At 41.9% G+C, this 10,021-nt stretch overlaps 1 pseudogene across 1 annotated transcript in view; it reads left to right on the top strand.

Moving 5' to 3' along the window:
* Positions 1-4,504, top strand: part of LOC311136315 (DNA excision repair protein ERCC-6-like) — a 9,127-nt pseudogene extending 4,623 nt beyond the window's left edge. The window contains exon 9 of the transcript in view: positions 2,073-4,504. The product of the transcript in view is annotated as a DNA excision repair protein ERCC-6-like (transcript). The remainder of the gene's footprint in view (positions 1-2,072) is intronic.
* The last annotated feature ends 5,517 nt before the right edge of the window (positions 4,505-10,021 follow it).

The following is a 10,021-nucleotide window of genomic DNA, read 5'->3' as shown; positions in this document are numbered from 1 at the left end:
CTGCAGGGTTGCCAGGAGGTTCACGCTTCATCTGTACTTTGAATGGGCAACGGTTCTCCCCCGCTATAGCTATCTTTCAAACCAATCAATCATATGTTTCGACTTTGCACATGCGCTGTGTATTGTCAAATAGGAAGGAAAAATCATTTTAGTGGGAGGAACCAGCATGGTTGCCATGTCTGTCGTTTTCTTGCAAATTATGCTATTTGAAACGAAGTCTAGGGTGAGTAATTTCTGAAGCCCCCCCCCCAAAAAAAAAAAAAACATAATTTGGATAAGTCGCTTTGGATGAGTGTCTGCTAAATGGCTTATATTATGATATATATAAACATACATACATACGGTTCATTCGAAAAGTATTCAGACCCCTTCCCCTTTTCCACATTTTGTTACATTAAAGCCTTATTCTAAAATGGATTAAATAAAATATTTCCTCATCAATATACACGCACTACCCCATAAAGACAAAGCGAAAACAGGTTTATATAAAGTTTTGCAAATGTATTACTACAAAAAAACCAGATACCTTATTTACATAAGTATTCAGACTCTTTGCGGTGAGACTCGAAATTGAGCCCAGGTGCATCCTGTTTCCATTGATCATCCTTGAGATGTTTCTACAACTTGATTGGAGTCCACCTGTGGTAAATTCAATTGATTGGAAATTATTTGGAAAGGCACACACCTGTCTATATAAGGTCCCACAGTTGACGGTGCATGTCAGAGCAAAAACCAAGTCATGAGGTCGAAGGAATTGTCCGTAGAGCTCCGAGACAGGATTATGTCGAGGCACAGATCTGGGGAAGGGTACCAAAACATTTCTGCAGCACTGAAGGTCCCCAAGAACCAATCAGGACTTTATGGTAGAGTGGCCAGACGGAAGCCACTCCTCAGTAAAAGGCATGACAGCCCGCTTGGAGTTTGCCAAAAGGCACCTAAACAAGATTATCTTGTCTGATGAAACAAAGATTGAACTCTTTGGCCTGAATGCCAAGCGTCACGTCTGGAGGGAACCTTACACCATCCTATGGTGGTGGCAGCATCAGGCTGTGGGGATGTTTTTCAGCGGCAGGGACTGGGAGACTAGTCAGGATCGAGGGAAAGATTAACAGAGCAAAGTACAGAGAGAGCGCTCAGGACCTCCAACAGGAAAAAAGACCGTAAGCACACAGCCAAGACAACGCAGGAGTGACTTCGGGACAAATCTCTGAATGTCCTTGAGTGGCCCAGCCAGAGCTAACATTTCTGGAGAGACCTGAAAATAGCTGTGCAGCGACGCTCCCCATCCAACCTGACAGAGCTTGAGAGTATCTGCAGAGAAGAATGGGAGAAACTCCCCAAATACAGGTGTGCCAAGCTTTAAGCGTCATACCCAAGAAGACTCGAGGCTGTAGTTGCTGCCAAAGGTGCTTCAACAAAGTATTGAGTAAAGGGTCTGAATACTTATGTAAAGGTGATATTTCCGTTTTTGCTTTGTCTTTATGGGGTATTGTGTGTAGATTGATGAGGGGGGAAAAAACAATTTAATCAATTTTAGGGGTCTGAATACTTTCCAAATGCACTGAACAAAAATAAATGCAACATGCAACAATTTCAAAGATTTTACTGAGTTACAGTTCATAGAAGGAAATCAGTCAATTTAAATAAATTCATTAGGCCCTCATCTATGGATTCACAACCGCAGACCACGTGTAACCACGGCAGCCCAGGACCTCCACATCCAGCTTCTTCACCTGCGGGATCGTCTGAGACCAGCCATCTGGACAGCTGATGAAACTGAGGAGTATTTCTGTCTGTAATAAAGCCCTTTTGTGGGGAAGAACTTATTCTGATTGGGTGGGCCTGGCTCCCCAGTGGGTGGGCCTATGCCCTCCCAGGTCCACCCATAGCTGTGCCCCTGCACAGTCATGTGAAATCCATAGATTAGGGCCTCATTATTTATTTCAATTGATGGATTTCCTTTAAATGAACTGTAACTCAGTTAAATCGTTGAAATTGTTGCATGTTGCGTTTTTTGTTCAGTATAGATTATCACTGACTTCTTCTATTTAAGTATTTTCTTTCATTTAAAGGTACATCAAGGATGGAAAAGATTCTGCCAGACAAGGAAACATGTCAAAATCATTAGAACTGTTCAAGCTGGCCCATGACATCTACCCTAGTGATAAAATTCGGAGCAGGATAAAGACACTTCAGGAGGCTATAGAAGAGATGGCACAGCAAGGCTCAGAGAGTGAGGATGAAGATTTTGTCAATGTCAACAACAGCGGTCTAATGCTTTTCAAAGAACTTTATTACAAACTGTATGAACATCAGCAAGAGGGGGTTGCTTTTTTGTATGGTCTCCACAGAGATGGTCGTGAAGGAGGAATCCTAGCTGATGACATGGGCTTAGGGAAGACCATTCAGGTTATATCGTTTCTCTCTGGTATGTATGATGCTAACTTGGTAAAGCATACCCTGCTTGTCATGCCAACCTCACTCCTCAAGAACTGGACCAAGGAATTTTCCAAATGGACTCCTGGAATGAGAGTCAAAGAGTTTCATGGCACAAGCAAAGTGGAACGCAACAGGAACTTGTAGAAGATTCAAAGAATAGGTGGTGTCATCATCACTACATACCAAATGCTGATCACCAACTGGGAGCTTCTCTCATCTTACAATGGCAGATAATTCAAATGGGATTATGCAATCCTGGATGAGGCACACAAGATCAAAACCTCGTCAACCAAGACAGCCAAAAGTGCGCATGCTATTCCTGCCAGGAATCGTGTACTACTTACAGGCACACCTGTACAGAATAACCTGAAAGAAATGTGGGCTCTTTTTGATTTCGCTTGGTATGTCTAAAACCTTCAAAACAGAGTATGACAATCCCATCACCCGTGCAAGAGAGAAGGATGCTACCCCAGGTGAGAAAGCCCTGGGGCTCAAGATGTCAGAGAACCTCATGGCCATCATAAATCCATACCTCCTAAGGAGTACCAAGGCAGAAGTACAGCGAAAAACGCAAAACCGTGTAAAAGCCTGTGAAAGGACTTGGAGTCAGAAAACAAGGAAAACAAAGTCCCAAGTGGTGGTGGTGCAGAAATGCCAAACCTCACCAGGAAGAATTACCTAATCATCTGGACGTACTTGAGCTCAGTTCAGGAGGACATCTACAATCAGTTCTTATCCCTGGATAACATCAAGGAGCTGCTGATGACCACCAGGACACCGTTGACTGAACTGAATATCCTGAAGAAGTTGTGTGACCACCCAAGACTTCTCTCCGCCAGGGCTGTCGCTCAGTTAGGCCTAGAAGAAGGAACAAGCGCAAACCATCAAGAGGATGAAAATGAGTCTGCTGCACACAGAATTAACAACATATCTGATGAAACGCTAATATCCGAATCTGGAAAGCTGATGTTTCTCATTGCACTTTTGGAAAGGCTTAAGGAAGAAGGCCATCGTACACTTGTTTTCTCACAGTCAAGGAAGATGTTGGACATCCTTGAACGGGTTCTGGTAAACAAGCGTTTCAAGATCATGAGAATTGATGGCACAGTAACTCACCTCACAGAAAGAGAGAGGCGCATCCAACTGTTCCAGACCAATAAGCAATACTCTGTCTTTCTCCTAACCACCCAAGTGGGAGGAGTCGGCATCACGTTGACAGCAGCAAACTGAGACCCCAGCTGGAATCCAGCCACTGATGCCCAGGCTGTTGACAGGGCCTACCACATTGGACAAACTGAGAACGTTGTCATCTACTGACTGATCACTTGTGGTACAGTGGAGGAGAAGATCTACAGATGGCAGGTGTTCAAAGATTCCTTGATCCGACAGACTACCGGGGACAAAACAAATCCATTCCGGTACTTCAGCAAACAAGATCTGAAAGATCTCTTCACGCTACAAGACACTCGATCCTCGTCAACACAGCTGCAGCTACAGTCACTGCACTCGAGGCAGACGCACAGATCCAAAATTGGATGAACACATCACCCATCTTCACTCCATGGAGATATTTGGAATCTCTGATCATGACCTCATGTTCTCACATGAAGTAGAAAACAACAATGATGACCCTGAGGATCAGGAAGCTCATCAGTACACAGAGAACAGGGTGCAGAAAGCTCAGGAGCTGATGAAGGCTGAGTCTGACTTGCATCCGCAGCTTGCTGAGAGCATTGAGTCAAACACAGAGCCGGCATGGCTGCGGAAACCCCCTCAACACAATGCAGTGGGGTCAACTGAGAAGAAGCCAATGGAAATGCCCAGTCCCTCCTCTCCTAGGCATAACCACAACTCCACTGCGTTGGTGGATCTTACCCGGTCTGGGTCTGGTGACGAGGAAGATATCCACAATCTGAGTAACAAATTAATTGATCTAGCTGTAGATGAAATCATTGAGATTATGGGACCCACTGTGACAATTGCGACTGAGGAAAAGTTAATAAAGAGCAACCATCATTCTCCCATAGACAAGTCTCTTGAAGAGACTCTGTCGGCTCTGTCGTAGCTGGCCGTGACCGGGAGACCCATGGGGCGGCGCACAATTGGCCCAGCGTCGTCCAGGGAAGGGGAGGGAATGGCCGGCAGGGATGTAGCTCAGTTGGTAGAGCATGGTGTTTGCAACGCCAGGGTTGTGGGTTCGATTCCCACGGGGGGCCAGTATGAAAAAAAATAAAAATAATGTATGCACTCACTAACTGTAATTCGCTCTGGATAAGAGCGTCTGCTAATCTACAGTTGGAGGACAGTGCTAGTGATATGTTTTCAGAGAAGGAATCCGAGTATGTCGAAAGGAATTCAGGTTTCCAGCTAGAGATGGATGTCAGCTTAAATGTAGATGACGAGCCCTCTGTGAATGGAGCTGTTGAACAGAATGTAGCAGATGTCCATGATGTCAACTCTCCTGTTTCTAAAGCAGACGACACTGTAGAGAACTCGTTCATTACTTCTGTCAGGAAAAAGAAAAGAGCAGCAGTAATTTACGATAGTGCAGAGGATGATGTTGAGGAAGATGAAAGGCCTCATTTGATGAGCACTGAATTGGATAAATCATTAAAAGGCGTGGGATCCTCCACACCAAAATCAGTCAAATCTGGATCCAGTTCCTTTAAAGCCAGGAAAAGCATTGGAGGGAATACCTCTGTGGCCTCAAGACGTTAGTTTGTGGATTCTGTGCTTGAGGATGTGGAAGACCTCGATGAGGACATGGAAGCTGAGGTTTAATAATAAAATAATAATAATAATATGCCATTTAGCAGACGCTTTTATCCAAAGCGACTTACAGTCGTGCGTGCATACATTTTTTTTGTGTATGGGTGGTCCCGGGGATCGAACCCACTACCTTGGCGTTACACGCGCCGTGCTCTACCAGCTGAGCTACAGAGGTTTCACAGGTGCACATTGATGATGCAAGTGAGGAAAGTGAGGTAACTGGATCTTGTGAGGCAAGTGAGGTGACTGATCTCATGAGGAGAGGAGGGTTCCACGGAAAGGAGGGTTCCACGGAAAAGGGTGAACACACATAGGAGACCTTCAACACTGAGACCGAAGAGGGAGGTGAGGAAGGTGGAAGTGAGTCAATGTATGTTGCTGAAGAATCTGAAATGGGAGAGGAAGAAGAAAGTTATTTGGAGGAATCTACCGGTGATCCTGAACTTGCTTCTAGTGAAAGAATTGACCAATGTGCCAGTGGCAAAGATGCCACATAGCAGACTGTGGATGGTGTCGACAACAACAGCGATTCTCCGGCTGTGACAGAGGAAAAGTATAAAAACCTTGTGAAAAAGGGAAAACAATCTTACTCTGAGGGGAAACTTGATATTCCCCTAAGCTTCTTTTTGAAAGCAATTGACATTAGAACTGGTGATCCTGAAATTCAATTAATGACAATTCAACTGTACCGTCGGCTCAGTGAGATAATTAATTAGTGAAATATTATTTCTGAAAAGGTTGTTATCCCTGATTAGCTGTCACCTACATCAGGGTTTACCAAACTCACATTTTGGTTTTTGCCCAAGCACTACACAGCTGATTCAAATAGTAAAAGCTTGATGATGAGTTGGTTATTTGAATCAGCTGGGTAGTGCTAGGGAAAAAAACAAAACGTGCACATGGGGGGCACCATGACAGAGTTTGGGAAACCCTGACCTACATGATTGAAAATGTATGTCACTGTTTAGTGGTGTTTTTTAGGATTTGTCTTGTAAAACAATGTTGAAACAAATGGTGAAAATAACTGGCTAGTTAAAACAAATGTTTATTTTGAACAATTCTCTTTTCTATAGTGTATTCTTGACATTGGAAGTTGTATGTAATGTGTATGTAATTCATAAATGCAAGTTTTAAAAAAGAGTTTTATTCTGTAGTACAGAGTTGTACTGTGGTGGGCTAGCAACAACAATACCAAACCCTGTAATGGGTTAGTTTGTAACACAATGAAAAATCTGACTTTTTTATTTTTTTTAAACTAGGCAAGTCAGTTAAGAATACATTTTTATTTACAATGACGGCCTACCCCAGGCAAACCCAGACGACGCTGGGCCAATTGTGCGCCGCCCTATGGGACTCCCAATCATGGCCGGATTGTGATACAGCCTGGAATCGAACCAGGGTACAGTGCTTAGACCGCTGCGCCACTCGGGAGCCCATGACTGGAAACAAGAATTTCTCAGTTTGGCCAGAAGTACAGTGCCTTCAGAAAGTATTCACACCCCTTGACTTTTTCCACATTTTGTTATGTTACAGCCTGAATTTAAAATGGGTTAAATTGAGATTTTGTGTCACTGGCCTGCATACAATACCCCATAATGTCAAAGTGGGATTATGTTTTTAGACATTTTTACAATTTAATGAAAAGTTGAAATATCTTGTCAATAAGTATTCAACCCCTTTATGGCAAGCCTAAATAAGTTCAGGAAAAAAATGTGCTTAACAACTCACATAAGTTGAATGGACTCACTCTATGTGCAATAGTGTTTAACATGATTTTTGAATGACTACCTCATCTCTTTACCCCACACGTACAATTATCTGTAAGTTCCCTCAGTCGAGCAGTGAATTTCAAACACAGATTCAACCACAAAGACCAGGGAGGTTTCCCAATGCCTTGCAAAGAAGGCCAACTAGTGGTAGATGGGTAAATCAAAAACAAAAACATTGAATATCCCATGGAGCTCTTCATATATTCAAGCATGGTGGTGGCTGCATCTTATGGATATGCTCATCATCGGCGAAGACTAGGGAGTTAAAAAAGTAAACAGAATAGAGTTAAGCACAGGCAAAATCCTAGAGGAAAACCTGGTTCAGTCTGATTTCCAACAGACACTGGGAGACAAATTCACCTTTCATCAAGACAATAACCTAATACTCAAGGCCAAATTACACAGGAGTTGCTTACCAAGACAACATTGAATGTTCCTGAGTGGCCTAGTTACAGTTTTGACTTAAATCGGCTTGAAAATCTATGACAACACATGAAAATGGCTGTCTAGCAATGATCAACAACCAACTTGACAGAGCTTGAAGAGTTTAAAAAGGAATAATGTGCATATATTGTACAATCCAGGTGTGCAGAACTCTTAGAGACTTGTCCAAAAAGACTCACAGCTGTAATCGCTGCCCAAGGTGATTATAATATGTATTGACTCAGGGGGTTGAATACTTATCTAATCAAGATTTATTAGTGTTTTATTTTTCATTAATCAATTTTTTATTGAATTGTTCTTCCACTTTGATATTAGAGTATTTTGGTGTAGATCCCCCAAAAAATTAAAGACTAATCCATTCTAATCCCAATTTGTAACAACAAAATGTGGACAAGGTTGAGGCACTGAAGGCACTGTAATTTCCCAGAATGTATACAATTGATTTTGAAGGCTTATTTTGACCATTTTCTTAGCCATTATCCACATGTAATGTTCCTATCACCATTTCCCACAGAAATGTTACAGGTCATGCAAAAATGTGTAGGCAATTGGTGTCTATGCAAGTTTCAGTCATTTCTCACCCCATTAAATAGTCAAAGGACTGGCATTGCATTTATTGCTTGCTATTTTGGTTTGATGTACAGTACCAGTCAAAAGTTTGGACACACCTACTCATTCAAGGGTTTTTCTTTATTTTTACAATTTTCTACATTGTAGAATAATAGTGAAGACATCAAAACTATGAAATAACACATATGGAATCATGTATTAACCAAAAAAGTGTTAAACAAATGAAAATATTTTATATTTGAGATTCTTCAAATAGCCACCATTTGCCTTGATGACAGCTTTGCACACTCTTGGCATTCTCTCAACCAGCTTCATGAGGTATTCACGTGGAATGCATTTCAATTAACAGGTGTGCCTTCTTAGAAGTTAATTTGTGGAATTTATTTCCTTCTTAATGCGTTTGAGCCAATCAGTTGTGTTGTGACAAGGTGGGGGGGGGGGGGGGGGGGGGAGAGAGACCAAGTCCATATTATGGCAAGTTCAAATAAGCAAAGAGAAATGACAGTCCATCACTACTTTAAGACATGAAGGTCAGTCAATATGGAACATTTCAAGAACCTCTGCTGCAGAGGATACGTTCATTAGAGTTACCAGCCTCAGAAATTGTAGCCCAAATACAACACGAGCAATGGACATTAGGAAATGGAGGAATGTATTATTTGGTCTGGAGTCCAAATTTGAGATTTTTGGTTCCAACCTCCGTGTCTTTGAGACGCGGTGTGGGTGAACGGATGATCTCTGCATGTGTATTTCCCACCGTAAAGCATGGAAGAGGAGGTGTTATGTTGTAGGGGTGCTTTGCTGGTGACACTGTCTGTGATTTATTTAGAATTCAAGGCACACTTAACCAGCATGGCTACCACAAAATTCTGCAGCGATACGCCATCCCATCTGGTTTGGGCTTAGTGGGACTATCATTTGTTTTTCAACAGGACAATGACCTAACACACCTCCATGCTGTGTAAGGGATATTTTACCAAGAAGGAGAGTGATGGAGTGCTGCATCAGATGACCCGGCCTCCACAATCCCCCGACCTCAACCAAATTGAGATGGTTTGGGATGAGTTGGACCGCAGAGTGAAGGAAAAGCAGCCAACAGGTGCTCAGCATATGTGGGAACTCCTTCAAGACTGTTGGAAAAGCATCCCAGGTGAAGCTGGTTGAGAGAATGCCAAGAGTGTGCAAAGCTGTCATCAAGGCAAAGGGTGGCTATTTGAAGAATCTCAAATCTCAAATATATTTTGATTTGATAAAAACTTTTTTGGTTACTACATGATTCCATATGTGTTATTTCATAGTTTTGATGTCTTCACTATTATTCTACAATGTGAAAAATAGTAACAATAAAGAAAAACCCTTGAATGAGTAGGTGTGTCCAAACGTTTGACTGGTAGTGTATATGTTTTATGAAGCTGAGTACTCTGATTATTACTTGAGCTCTTATTATCTGACCCATATATTGTATAATGATGACCATATCACACCATAAAGCAGCATGTTCAGTCTCCAAACTCGTCAACACACAACTGTACAAAGGTGTCTTCTTCAGATACCATAACATTCATATAGCCTTATTTGAATTAATATTACTATATACTGGTACAACTCCAATCTTCTGACTGTATTTATTATTTCTTAAAGCAATTTAGACACACATTTTTGCTGTTTTCAAAGGATGTGGGAGATTAATAATATAGTGGTAATGCATGCAATGTCTGATTGGGGACTTATCTCACATCTATATTTCATACAGTACAATGATGTGTTGCCTAGTCTACAGGGATTATGTATTAAATTATGACCCACCTAATTCACAATGGTAAACTAGAGTCAGATGAGATTAATTACTTATAACTGGTTGATATGCGTATAAAGTGTGACACATATTTTCCTTCAATTTTTCAATGAAACTATCATCAAATAAACATGTTCTTCAGACCCATTCTCATTGGTTATGAGAGATGGACTCATATGACGTAACATTTCCGGGTTGTCGCCTCTGTTGGAGGTTACTATCGGTCATTCATCCT

The sequence above is a fragment of the Coregonus lavaretus genome (assembly GCF_964263955.1).
Source record: "Coregonus lavaretus genome assembly, chromosome: 10".
In the NCBI taxonomy this organism is placed as follows: domain Eukaryota; kingdom Metazoa; phylum Chordata; class Actinopteri; order Salmoniformes; family Salmonidae; genus Coregonus; species Coregonus lavaretus.
This window is presented reverse-complemented; position numbering and strand designations above follow the sequence as displayed.